This window comes from Asterias rubens, chromosome 3, assembly GCF_902459465.1.
Source record: "Asterias rubens chromosome 3, eAstRub1.3, whole genome shotgun sequence".
NCBI classification, from domain to species: Eukaryota; Metazoa; Echinodermata; class Asteroidea; order Forcipulatida; family Asteriidae; genus Asterias; species Asterias rubens.
In genome coordinates this window covers 20,358,748-20,374,148 of record NC_047064.1, presented here as the reverse complement: position 1 = coordinate 20,374,148, position 15,401 = coordinate 20,358,748, and positions in this window count along the sequence as shown.

Here is a 15,401-nt window from a genome sequence, read left to right as displayed (position 1 = left end):
TTCTTGTTCCAACAAGATTACAACAGATCACGGACAGACACGATATGAAATATCCGGGTTGAGTACACAGACCTGAGCTATTCTCAGAGAGACGCATCGAGGGATCAAGGCGAAAAAATCACTAACAGGTACGCAGAAACTCACACAGATCTCTTACCTCTCTAAGTTTTGTTTCTTTCCTCCTTGAGGGGGTAGTCAATGTTTTTTTTTAAGGGAAAGGGAACAACTGGTAAATTGATTCCTTCCTTGATATCTTGGGAACAGATTTTTCTTTTAAAAAAAATCACTAACAGGAACGCAGAAACTCAGAAGAAGAAAAAAAACGAAGAAATTCACACAGATTTCTAACCTTTCTAAGTTTTGTTTCTTCCTTTCTTGAGGGGGGTAGACAGGTTTTTTTTTTTTTTCCTTTGAGGTATCTTGGGAAAAGAGGGCAGGGTTTGTTGAGACCTGGGGGATCTGCTCTGGATTGATTCTTTGTTGGGGAACGGTGATTTCTCCAAATAATAAAGTTCACCTGAACTTTCTATTTTTGCAAAGTGGTGAGGTTATACGAAGATATATTGGACGGGGCGAGTGCAAATGCTGAAATTAATCTACAATTTGATAGATCATGAACCTCTGTGTTAAAAATGAGTGACCGTGTACATTCCAGGGTGTTTGTGGCAGGCAAGATACTGCACTGATCATAAGGAAAACTGTCACATTTTGTGTCATAAATTCCTCATATAAAGAGTTATAAAAGTAACAGCTGAACAAGTTTTATACAAACCAAAAATCAGACAGAACAATCTCCATAAAAAATAAAATCATGTGTTCTTCCATATTGAGCTGTAAACAAGTCATGCCTGCAGAAAGTCCAGACTAAAGCCCGGTTCATACGTCCTGCGAATGCAAATGCGATACGAATGTTGACGTCACAAATTCGCAACGAAATTTGCAATGAGTTGAGTTCAGCTCAACTCACTTGCGAATATCGCTGCGAAAGGAGGGTTGTGACGTCAAATTCACATCAAATTCGCTTCGCGTTCGCATTCGCAGGAAGTATGAACCGGGCTCTATGTATAAGCTCTCTGTTATTGATGCCATAGGTCACATGGTAAATAAGTACAACTGTACATATAGTCTTTCATCACAACAAGAAGGAAGACACATTAAGCTTGGGCGATATCACGATATTATCGAATATCGCGATATTAATTTGGATATATCGCAATATCGATTAAATATCGCAATGTATTTGCTAGCTGAGACATCTTGCACCCCATAGGTTTAGAGTAAAACCAAAAGAATAGGTCATTAGAACACCTCTCTTAAGCTGTCTCTTCTACAACTTTCACTTGGAGTTTGAAAACTGATGATGTCAAATTTCATTAATCGCGATTATATCGAATATCCCGATATATTGTCGGCGATATATCGTGAATAAAATAAATTTGATATCGCCCAAACTTAAGACACATACTGGAAGACCTTTAAAAACCTTGTAGGAATTAACAGAAATGAATGTCTGGACTTGTGCGATGAAATCACCCCAAGCAGAGATTACAAAACCAAGGCCGGTCACTGTCAGATTTAACAAAATTGCAATAACCCTGATATCGTTGACATTAAAAGGGAGGTACACTAATTGGGTACAGATCCACAATTTCTCACGAAGGTAGGGGCTGGCGGGGGAGGGGCCTGAGAAAAGAGGGGAGTTGCTAAATGGATGACTGAAGACCACCATGTAAACAAATTGAGAATAGTGTACCTACACCACACATACATATAATCTGTCACTGAAATATAAGTGGATTCTCTATTTTAGAAAACACAATTAGTAATCTCGCCTGCAGGTTTTACACAAACAGCGCCCTCTTGTGGTTCAGTGTACGTCTGTTCTAACCACAGATTATAGAACACTGAAGGCACAAGATGAACAACTCAGGGTGAATGTTATGCACTGGACTCCATTCCAGTAAGCAACTCTTTTAATGCAACAATAGAGTGCAGACAACATTGCTACCAATGCAACAAAAATGGCGCCTATGCTTTTTTGGGGTTCCAACAGTAGATAAAGATCCAGTTGCCCATCTCGCACCTTCGGTGTTCTATAATCTTTGGTCCTAACGTAGTTGAATGCATGAAGTAAAACATGTCGGAGGTACATGCACTTTAATCCGAGTAGACAGAGCTCTATGGGGACCGAACTCTACAGAGACCCGTCTAGATACAATTATTGCAGCTACAGCGTAGTCACAATGCAGCTTTTATTGCATCTGTGACCACATTTAGGTTGGCAAAACATCTTGTAACGGACGATGGATCAACAAACCATTTTGCGGGGATGGGGGATTGTTGGGTTTGGAGGGGGCTAGGAGGGCATGAAGGACTATGGTATCATTCTAGAAGGAAACAGTGCAGACTTTTCATTGAGGAGACTCTAGAGGATAAGGAGCTTGGAACAATCTTGCAGCGCAATCACTTCTGCTTGGTCAGCAGACAACTGGTGTTCAATACAAAGTGAATGTGCATTTCATCAATGAAAATCTTATCTTTATAACGTGACAAATAAAAACTACTCTAATTGTAAATCATTCTATTATTGATCTGCAACTCCTTGCAACAACATGAATATGTCACAAATTGACTTGAGTATTTCCTCAATTTGAAAGAAATATTTGTGTGAATCTCATTGGAAGAGTACATGTATGCTCAATCATGTGGCACCACCGCAACACTAAGGGGATTGGGCCATAGGACTACATTAATCAATATTGGGACACAACCAACAAAGGATGACATTGACAAGGAATATTTGGGAAAGACAAGAAGGAAACAAATATGGGCAGGACAAATGGTGACAAATTGTCACACGGCTGTTTGCTGAGCAAAGACAAAGCTAAGCTACAATTCCTTATACAATACCTGGCATACTAAGAAGTATTTAACTTCTGCTTAACAGAAAATCAGATCATGCATATAACAGCTTTGATATGTGACCCTCGGAAACTAGGTCAATTTTATTCAAGAGGCACTGGATATCATCATGCCTGTGGCTGTATATATATATATATATATGAACTGTAACCACATTATTGCACATGTGCGCCCTCCCTGTCTCATATGGAAGGAGCGCGCACAACCAGAGTTTGAGAGTTCTTAATTCCATGTACAGCCACAGACCTGCCTTGATCATGATGGCATAATTCCACCTTTTTGTGACCCTTGGAGTTATAGATTTTAAGGAGTTCTCAGACACGCAGTAGGCCTATCCTCTGAACTAGATAATAAGGTAATCACACAAGCGCGAGTGGAATACAGAAAGACATTTTCCTTATTTCCACGAGCGCGCGTGTGATAACGTATTTATCTTCAAGCAAACTTGGCGGGTGACCATAGAACACACAAGACGCAAGGTAGTGATATTAGCGGTGCAATATAGGTTTTTATCACCACTCCATTCTGCGAATCATTAGCGCGTACTTGAAGATAAATGTACATGTACATCAAAGAGCTAGCCCTGGTAGCACGTCATCAGTGTTGTGTATGCAACTAAGGAGTCAAACCTGTGCTAATCAACTTGATGCAAAATAGACAAACAGAATAACCTGGCAATCTTGTGAACCTCTTTACCGCAGAATTCTGCGCTTACGATCACCATTCTCTGCCAAATTTCTTCCCTAGCTGTTGTAAGCGCAGAATGCCTAGTCACGTGAAGTATGCTTGCGCAAAAGCCAAAATTCCCACTAACCTGTGAAATACGCTTGATGTAAGAACAGAATTCCCTGCTTCCGCAAGCGCCAATTTTTTGGCTCACGGTAAGCAGAGCCATGAAATTGGGCCCAGATACACAAGTAGATCTAAAACGTCCCATCCTTGATTAAGTTACAAGCAATAATATTGATGACCGAGACTGGTCTTGTTATAGTTTCTAGAAGAGACTGTGATACAATCCACAGACATTCCGTGATGATGAGGAGCACAAATCAAATTAAGAAAAGTTCAAGGTAGCAAAGGATTCTGACATGGGAGGTATGATTCGATTAAAGAAATAAAAACACTAAAAGCTTTGGAGGAATTCTCCGTGATTTGTTGGAGAGCTTGGGGCTAACTCTTAACCCCACCACCTGCACTTTTTTTCCTCTCTTCTTTTAATTTTGTTTTCTATTTTAACTATTTGTGTTTATTGTTTCAAAGCAACCATTCTTTTCTTAATCAATATCAGTTTGATGAGTATTTAATTTCCCATTAAAGGGTCTATGTAACTTTTGTAGGGCAAAAAACACAATGTTCACAGATTTACACTAAACTTACACAGTTTGAAGATAATGATAGTAGAAAGCTTCCCTGAAAATATTACGCCCTGAGGTGCTGTAGTTTTTGGGAAATGACTAAAACAATGTCATGAAAATAATTTTGAGACGAATATTATTTTAATCATTTACAAACGTATTTTCATGACATTGTTTTACTCATTTCTCAAAAACTACAGCACCTCAGTAAATAATATTTGAAGGGAAGCTTTCCACTATCATTATCTTCAAACTGTGTAAGTTTAGTGTAAATCTGTGGACATTGTGTTTTTTGTCCCACAAAAAGTACATACACCCTTTAAACCAATTTTTACCTCATTGAATAACTATTTTGTTCTGCGCGTTTTGTACAATTTATTTAATTTGATTTGGGGTTGAGTAAAACCAAATTTACTCGAGAATGATTTGAACCAACAACATCAGGATTAAAACATCCTCATGCTCTACCAACTGAGCTTTCTTATTCTAGCCCTATGATGGGCGGTCTCCCTATTTCGCCAATATCCTTGTTCCGTGGTTTACTATTTAATATTAATTTGGTAAACTTCCATTCAACAATTTGCGTCTACATTTATTACTTCTATTTCCCTATTTTGTTAAATAAATTTACCATTTCTGCTTGTAAAAATGTAAACCATTTATCGATTTATTTCGCTCTAATTTAATTAAATTTGACTACTGTTTATTCATACATTTTACTTTTTTATTCATTTTTGTAGATACATTTTACCTTCATGGGGGGGGGGGGTAAGAAGAGACGGAAAAAAAGGGCTTAAAATATTTCCCATCCTCTCTGGAGCTTCTCAGCCTCCATACAGTCCCGTGAGTCAAGAGCTCATCTACAACTGTCTACAAAAAAAACACTAAGATTATTCAGAATATATCCACGTTCGGCTCCCAGCCCCATCAGAAGAAGCCGGCCCGCCGCATCCCGACTCATGACATCCTCCTCAGACCTCCTACATGAGTCATACGTTTCCAATACACCATACACACCAAGCTTATTTAGATTACAGTGTGAATCCTTCATTTACACACGTCGCGTTACACACCAACCCCCTTGTATGCTTCAGTAAGACTCCACTAAATTCATAATTTAGCCGCGTTTTCTAACGGGATGGTAGTAGCGAGAGAAGACAATCTCGTGGCTTTGAGATATTGCTGTCTTATCATCTCCAACGCACGAGAAGTGCAGTGGATGACCCACGTTATTAAACCAACGCATATTGACAGAGTAACCGTGTAGGGATTGCTGATTCACTGCAATTTTATATCACAAGATGTTTTTTAACTATGTATTTGTGATGAGTAGATGTTTGATTTATCTGATATCATTTACACTATACTCCCCCCTGTGTTGGAACACGGTATTGGTCTTCGGAGGTACACAACTCTATTGACTCAGCTTATAAATGATGCACGACACTGTATTAAACACAAGAATGAGCATCAGCAGCCTGTTCAAATAAATGCCATCTCTATACCTTTGAATACAAAAAAAACAATGTCCAAGTATTTGAACAGAGAAGCCGTATTAAAATTTTAATGCAATTATACACATCTGCGTGCACAATAATGTTGATTTTAACCTAATTTATAAATTAGACAAATCTCTTGACAGAAATGTTGCAACCTACTGGATGACAGTTAATAAGTTCTCGGTGTGTTTATTTATGGTGCAGCTGATTGTAATTATATAATGTAAACATGTGTTGGTGTCCTGTTAAAATAAAGACAATGACAGCCAGGAGAAAGAAAAAAACTGTTTGAGAATTGTCTTTTCAAGAAAATGAAATTCTAATTCATTGTAATTAAACAAGGAATCCGGTTTCATGGAACTGCTCAGGCAGAAAAGCTTGCTTATAATTTTCTGCTAAAAAATAAATTCACGAGAAATCTCTTGTGATACCAGTCACAGATGGTACAACAGACATCAAGTTTGGCTGGTAACCTCATTCTGGTAAGCAATATGTTGCTCTGCTTAAAAGGAACATGTTGCCTTGGATCAGTCAAGTTGGTCTTTGAAAAGCGTTTGTAACTGTTTGTTATAAAATGCATTACATGGGTAGAAAGATGTTGTAAAAGTAGAGGCAAGTTGTTCCTTTAACTGCTTTTCATTCTAAAAGCATTCCTATACAGGCCGCGGAGAAATTTGGCGCAAATCTATGAACTTGGCTTTGTTGTGTGTTGATGGACTGCAGAATAAAATTGTAGTGCAAGGCAATTTAAATTTGAAGCATGCATTTTATTCATCGTGTTGTCATATCTCGAGCATGTGTGCCGTAGGCATGACTTCGCTCCCGAAGTCACTCAGAAGCTAAAATCTGTATTGTCCAGTTCAATTTTATAATAAATTTCTTATTTAACTCTGACAAACAAAAAGGTAAAATAATATGATAAAAGTATAATGGATGAATTTTGACAATGCAAGGGGGTGGAAGCAAACTTTCTTCTTGAAAATGTGCGCATGCTCAGAGTTCCATACACAATGACATTGACACTCTGCCATGTAGAGTCATTAAGTCTCATATTGGTTGCATATAAACGAGTACAGCTACAACTATGGGTACAACTTTTCTTTAAATAACAAGAAAAGTTTATGACTCTTTGCAGATATTGTTTCGACAAGTTTGAGCAAGTTTCAATCTTTCCTGATGATGAGCTCAATGATTGTAGTAAACAAATATAAAAGAAACATGAATTGTTTTAATTCTTTGTTTCAAAATTAAAAGGAGGTACGCAGAACAGGTGTGACAACTTAATGACCCAACATATTGTTCAAGACGTATCAGAGGAACATGGGTAGAGATCTCTTTATAAGGCGGGTACAAGATGGTCACTTTATCAAGTCAGATGGCCAATATAGGCAGACAATGAATTTCATCTTTGTGAGGGCTACACAAATGTAGGCAAAATGGCACTTCCATTGGAACCTCCTGAGCTTTGTTAACAACTGCTGAAGGGGCACCAAGGCCCGGAGACCATGGGCAACAGAGGGCAGGGTTTCAACCCAGGCCTGATAGTTAATGGGAAAGGTAACGTAAGTTGAGAATCAATGAAACAAATACGACAGCGCCTCCAGAGTCAACGTCTCTGAACGAACATCTTCCGATTTGGAATTCTGCTGGGAACATTCTGGGTGTCATTAATAGCTAACCCCATCCTACGACCACAATAGTAGTACGTTGCGACTTGATGGAGACTAATTAAAGTTACGTTCATGTTGAGCGTATTCGATTACCTACGGCTGGTCAGAGCAATTAAAAATGTCTCTAACGACGACACGGCGTGAGCCGGTACTTACTGCTGTTTTTGAAATCAATTCATCGAGGCTAATCACAATAATTGTGCGAGGTGTGATTGACTGTTGATTGCAATTAGCGAGTAAAAGACAGGACTCGTATTGTTACTCAAAAAAACAAGATCTTAGATTGGCAGATTGTGGCAAGTAAAACGCCGAGATTACAAACACTATAATCAACTGTCATCAAGCAATCAACCTGAGACAGCCGGACGACAAATAGCCCGGGGTCAACAAACACCTCAAGGTTGCACAGAATGTACAATTCATTATGTGTCCATTAAACAGAAAATCTCTGAGAATCAGAACGATCTCATTAGGTAATCAGAGTACATCGCTTCAGATGTATAAAAAAAAATACGAAAATAAAAAAAAATTCTTGATGAAAATGAATGTCTTCGTCTCCTTTACATCAGATTCATCAAGAACAAAAATAAACAACTGTAAAAGAAAAAGTAAAAGTAAAAGTAAAAGAAAAAAAAAACATGTTTTTCTACCAATGGTAAAAAATCTCAAAGTGAAAGCCAGTTTTCCTTTCTCTTTGGCAAGTCCTATCCCAGAGAGCCATAATGATACCATCAGCAGAAAAAGACAGCCATCAGCACACCACTCTCCTAAATTATTTTCTCCATTCATAATAATAAAAAAAATCGCAAAGAAACCATATCTCCGTATCTTTAAAGAACAACCGCTAGACTAAAAAGCTCAGAGATCCGTAATATTGCACATGCTCACCGCGTCTATGCCAGCATCAAGGAATCAATATGAGATGCTCTTCTATGCCGGTGGCACAGAGGCAGTACGCTTGAGTGGTCGCATTGAATACCAAAATGCATCATAATTTGTGCGATTGGCCGACTAACCCCGGAGTTGAAAGCGAGTCAATCGGCAACAGTCTCTCCGCTCCGCTCAGGGACGAGACCACTCTCCGCTACGCGACCCTAACACCAGGTGTTCCACACTGCATCTGTTTGTGTTCCTCCGCGTAGTGTGTCACCCTTTTTTTTTTCCTCGGAGATTAGATGAAGCAAGGAGGGGGTGTGAATTGAGATGTTCAGTGGAGAGCAATATAAACATCACGCCCCATTGAGAGTGAAACCCTCCAACTTGTACATGTGTTATTCAATTCAATTCAACTCAAGTCAACATATTTTGTATACTACTCTTCTCCCCATGCAATGCCTCAAATCCTATACTCGTCTCAAAATACAAAATATTACATAGACAAGCAACATAATAAGCACACTGGGAAGGGGTGAAAATAGCTAAATTTTGGAGTGATCCCTGACCCCCCCCCCCCCCTCCAAAAAAAAAAAAAAGGGCAGCTAATGATAGTTGAAAGCTTACCTTAAACAAAAGGTATTTGTATATACTACTTTAATAAGGGAATAATAATAATAATCATAATTAGACTTGTAATGCACCCTTATCCACCATGCTGGGTGTTCAAGGCGCAGTAAAACCAAAAACTTGGAAGGGAAGCTTTTTACCATCCTTATCTTCAAACTGTGTAAGTTTAATGTAAATCTATAGACATTGTGTTTTGTGTTAACCAAAGCCTGGCTTCTGACTGGCACCTTCGGAAAAAAAAATTGACAAAATAGGGAAACAGCCAATAAAGGAATACAGTAAATAGCTCACAGGTTGAGCATCTGCACATTAATCCGAAGATCGTTGGTTCAAATCACGCTAGATATTTCTTTGTTCAACCCCAAATCATTACAAATTTACCACGTCCCTGGTGGTTCATTATTTTGATTAAAAATACAAAAGGTTACAGTGCCGAGGGATTCACATCAGACTACAACCCCCTACCCCTCCCCTCTCCTCTCGAAATTGTTGAAAAGTACACTCTTGCCACTCACTTCAAACTGCCCAATTAGTATAAATTGCTTTTCCAATGATCAACAAGCCCTTCACACAGTTTCTGTGCCAAGGATAAAAGCCAATCTACTAAAAAACCAACTTCATTCAACCATCCCCCTCCCACAATGAAACCTATTGAGAAGGTCCCACACCCCGTAATGCAGCGGTTGTATCTCCACACAATTAATCCACTCTCGGCATAGCGGGTCTATCGATCAATTAGACCGGTGTGAAGTGGGGTTTAGCGTTCGGCCATCAAAAAAGAACACAGAGCTTTTGTTACAGATACGTCAATAAGAAAACCTCACCGTCATAATTTGAGTGATGTCGGGGTTTTTTTTTTCTTTCTTTTTTCTGTGTCTGTCTCTCTCTCCACTCCGTGCCTACCATCTGGCATGTCACGTATCTGAATACCTGTGTTTGATTAACCCATTTGTAGCTGACACGTACGTCGCACACGAACACGAAGTCTTTGACTCAATAACGGATATTGTTATTGACCCGTAAATAAAATTCACATTTCGCTGGGCCTTTATGTTATCTACATGGAGGGAGTTTTTTGTTGATCCTGTTTATCAAATTTCTGAAAAGTAAAGTATTTCTAATGACTATTAAAATGAGCAAAACTTGTCATGGGCTTTTGTGTACAGTAGAAAGCTTTCCAATCAGAATTTCAAGTGTTTTCCCAATTTTCAAAGTTTCTACTGTACCCCCACTGTTTTACATTTTAAGCCTCCAGAAGACTAACAAAAAGTTAAACAAACAATTAAAATTATTTTGGGAAATATCCACATGGAAGGACGCATGATGATAACAACTAATTAACTGCGCTTACTGTCATTATTCTTGACTTTATTCATGTACTTAGAAAAAGGTTATCGTCAAATTTCAGCAGACATCTAGCACCGTGTGTAAATTTCTTTAGAGTAAGGTTGGTTCTGAGAAGAACTGGTGGTTGACAAGTACGCTTGGGTCTTTGGCCTGATACCTTGATCATTCAAAAACGAAGCATACATGGCTTGCCTGGATCGTCTTCTTGATCGCCTCCCTACAGAGTTGTCAACCACCAAATCTTTTCAGAACCAACCACCAAGTTACTCAAATTAGATTTACAATGCTTCTGCAAACCTAACCTGAAAAAAAAAAAAAAAAAAAAAAATCAAACACTTTCGATCTTGGCTGTGCTCCGTGGTCATAATGGGTTGATGTGGCTGGCAGCTGAATGCGCCCTTGCATGCCTGCTTCTCGAACACGTTGTAGCCGCGTCCTTCGCAATTCAGCTCTTAGCTGCGAGTAAGGATGATTAGCCCCCCCAAATTATTATTATTATACTCCCACCATGCAAACTTTCAAATCCTACTTGCTATAAAGTGAACAGTATTTCATGCGCAGTAACACACAGGGAACATGACAAGAAACCTTTGGTTAGTGTACCCATGGAGGTTTGAATGATTCTTCTTCCATGGTATACCACAATAATCTTGAAAACAAATAGACTGAAAAAAAGTTTTCCAAAACCCAAAGGAAGAAACTTGTTGGTGGTATTTCCACAAAGTGTCTCTGAGAAGAGGGTACTTCTCTGTTAGCAAAGGAGCAATAAGAAGACCATGACTAAGATGTCCACCTCATCCATCCATCCTCCACGGCATCTTGAACAAGTCAAGACCTAAGATAGTATCAAATATCTCCCAAGTGTTTGAAGTGCTCCTGTGTACTTTATCTGAGTCTATTTAAACTAAAATTTCGGGATGAATTTGAGGGCCGTTGTTTGCATCCCGTGAAATATGGTTTGCTCTCCGGATGATGATTGCCCGTTGAGTTCACGTCAAAAACCACAAAAGTGTAAAGACCTGATGAGTTTTGCAGGGCTATTTATTTCAAAGACACTAAATGACTCACGGGACGTTAGCAAAAGACATTAATAAAGTCTGTCCCAAGCCAATATGGCTCATCGGGCCGGTGTTTTTACCTGGTTTCATTGGCTTTGAAAAACAGAGATGCATTGCATTTCTAATTCCACTGGACAGGATGCCAGTCCAAAACAGGTTATTCTAAGCTCTTGCAGATACCCATTTGTTCTCCTGGGTGGAGAGAAGCACTTATGATAAAGTGTCTTGATTAAGAACATAAGTGTCACATCTGAGTCAGGCCAGGATTCAAACCTACGTTCTGTAAATTACAGAACTTGAGCCCACAAGCTCTCGCCCATTTGTACTCCTGGGTGGGGAGAAGCAACTATGATAGTGCCTTGCTCAAAGACACAAGTATTTTAACTGACCAGGCCGAGATTCTAACCCACAATCTGTAGATCACAGTACTTACCTTTAAGTCCACTGCCCTTAATCGATCAGTCATAACACCCCACTATCACACACGACTTTGATAGGGACGTTATCTGTAATTTCTATATTTCTTTCTTTTTTTCCCCACATAATTTCAGTAAATTTTTCAACCTGAATTAAAGTTTGAAATCAGATTTCATTTAAGCAACAGCTAGCCTTGGGGTTTGAAACCTCAAAACTGCTTATTCATCTAACACGTATACGAAATTGCCCCAATTCCACAAATGCTCGCTTCTGAAAGGAAACAAGGTTGTTTCTTTATGAACAACCCAAGTTAACTTTCATAGGTTATGTCAAAACCATCATGCAACTAGTCACAACTGTGAAGTAAAATACTTTGAAGTTTCATTTAGGACTGTCGCTCAGTAACTACCTGTAATTTGACAGTCGTCTTTCGACGTCAAATTGCAGAGCAAGAAACTTACTCCGGCACACGTAGATATTGTCAATAGCGTTGGAAAAGCAAACTCAAACATTTGCTTGAGTTTCATCTGAAGTGCAGGGTAGCGGACGTCTCATTGTGGCCGGACAACTGGCACAGAGTTTTCAGCTGTCGTCGTTCAAGTAATACGAGATAGACCAAGGGTGTACCATTCACAACCCTAATCAATAATTATCAACGGAATCAGTCAAATTACGACCCCCCGCAATGAAATGCCTTGTTTTACTTCAAGGACGAGAAGCACTATTTCTAAAGATTCAAGATCTACTCCTTTTTTGTATGCTTTATTTAATTCAACCTTGTTTTTTGGGAAGGTTGACTTGTAATAGTATATGGTCTACTCCGAATGTACTTCACTATTAAATTTCGTTTTGAAATGGTTATTGATTTGCAGATAAACAGTAGGAGTGTTTGATGGCAAACATTTGAAATACAGTCGACTCGGAGTTTGACAGAAAACTAATCGAAATGATATCGTCAAATGAGGAGTGTGGGTTGAGAATTGCTTCCTATTTTTAGACATTAATTTAAAAAAGTTCCTTTCTTAGAAAGACAAACTCTTTGAAATTTAAGAAGAATGGAAAAATAGTTGCCCTAAGCCATTTAAAAACATAACTCAAATTACTGCTATTGTGTCTGTCATGCCTGGAGTTTTTTTGAGATTTTTGAGATGCCAGGGTCCCTTTTTCATTTTGCAGAGGACACTTGTTATCAGAAAATCTTACAGTCTATTGGAAACTTTTGCAGGGGCACCAATGCCAAGACCAGGGCAACAGAGACCATGATCTCCTAGTAATTAAAGACTTGGTGTGTACCGATGCTTTTCTAGAATGAAAGAGACATAGGCTACATGATATGCGGCTTGATCTGAGCATAAAATGTACATTGTATACATGTAAAGAAGAATTTCTTCTTGTTTGTCAGCCCCCCCCCCCCCCCCGCACCCAGCGGCATATTTAAGAAATTGATTTGTATTTTTTCCTCACCACTAGATGTGGAAATTAGAACGAAGAACATTTGGCTTGTTTATTTATCCAAGAGGAATTCCCAGCAGAGGCAATCTACAGCAGAGTGTCATTCAAACATTCGCAGAAAACTGTTTTCAGTTAATTTCCCGGAGACGGCGCGATGATATTGTCACTGTTCACACGTCTAATAAGACGAACATTTACACCGGGTCCCCGGTATGGTTAAATAAACAGTCCCCTGGTGTAATGAGGAAACTGAGCAACGTGACGACTGGGAAGTTGGCACGGAATTCCAAATCTAACTGAGGCATTTACGTATGACAGCAACTCCACGGGGAGACTGCATTCAAGTCAGGAATTATAGAACACCTTGGCTTATTGGTGTCTTGCCCTTCTGCTTCTCATTTCTTGAGACCCTGTTCGAATCCTACCTCAGACCACACCCTCTTGTGTGGGCATTGTGTCTTCAGTTCTTACATGATTACAAAGATTTCCTACAAGAGATCTATAATTTACAGCATTCAAGTCAGGAATGATAGAACACCTTGGCTTATCGGTGTCTTACCCTTCTGTAGTTTCACTTCTTTAAACCCCGGTTCGAATCCTCACCTGGACGGACCACAACCTCTTGTGTAGACAGTGTCTTCAGTTCTTATACGGTTACAAAGATTTCCTACAAGAGGTCTATAATTTACAGCATTCAAGTCAGGAATTACAGAACACCTTGATTTTAGCGGTGTCTTACCTACTGCCTTTCACTTCTGTAGGCTAGGGTTCAAATCCTAACTCAGACCACAGCCTCTTGTGTGGACAGTGTCTTCAATTCTTACACGGTTACAAAGATTTCCTACAAGAGGTCTATAATTTACAGCATTCAAGTCAGGAATTACAGAACACCTTGATTTTAGCGGTGTCTTACCTACTGCCTTTCACTTCTGTAGGCCCCGGTTTGAATCCTAACTTGGACCACACCCTCTTTTGTGGACTGTGTCTTCAAAACACGATTACAAAAATTTCCTCCCAGTATCTTCAATTCAATATTCCTGTATCGCTGTTCTCTATTATACATGCGTACAGATCTTCAGGGGCGTAAAGGTAACAATGCTACATGTAAATGTAGCAAGCAGTAATTTCATGGTGACGATAAACAGAGACATGAAATTGGTCTCAGAATTTGTTGACCCGATAGACAATTCAATATCACCTCAATTAAACTTGAACAATTCTTGAAAACCATGTAGGAAAATTCGCCCCCCCCCCCCAAAAAAAAAAAAAAACAACCAAAACAACAACAACAACACAATACCAGTCCCATAGAAACGGGATCCATAAAGAGACTGTATAACATCGCATTACGTCTTTATTCCAAATTAAACCAATAACCAGCCATCTTGCACAAGGGCAACTTCACCTGCAAGCCTGGATTAATTTGTTTCCACGCCGTGATCACGAAACCCTCTCTCTACATTAATCTTCATCCGGACACATATTTCATTAAATTCCGCACCTAATATTCCCTTCCAGAAAAAAAAAAAAGAAAAAAGAAAACACAAGTCCCTGTAAGGTTGAGTAGGAGGCGACAAGGTCACAAAATTTCAAAGAGCCAAGTGAGGCGCGCATAGTAATGAATAGATATACATGTTGGAAGGGTGTTGGTCTAAAAGAAGCATGGGAGAGTGGTTCCACAATACACATGTGCCGGGAAAGATGACCTTGATTTGACCTTAAAGAAAAACCCTCCGGAGTTTTTCAAATTCCCAAACAACTCAAAGGAATTCTTCAGTAAGATACACATTTGCAAATACGTCAAGGCGTTATTACACAGCGTTGGCACTGATACATGTGTGCTCATAAGTTTTTATCAAATTAGTTTAACAACAATATTAAATTAAGATTTATATTGCGTACATAAAACTTATCAAAAGCATCTAACACTTCTTAAAATGCACAGAATGTAAGAAAAAGATGAAGAAATAAGACTGGTGACCAGGCCAGTACCCAAACCACAGTATGAGGGTACATCTGTTCCACCAACAGAAAACATTCAAACTTTTCTCTCTAAAACATAAGAACCTTCAGGAATGTAACACAGAAAGTGTAAAACAAATTCTTCTTAATGTCGGAAACGTGATTTTAATCAAAAGAAGAAGAGGTGTATATATGGCATCTTTCATGTCTGTGGTG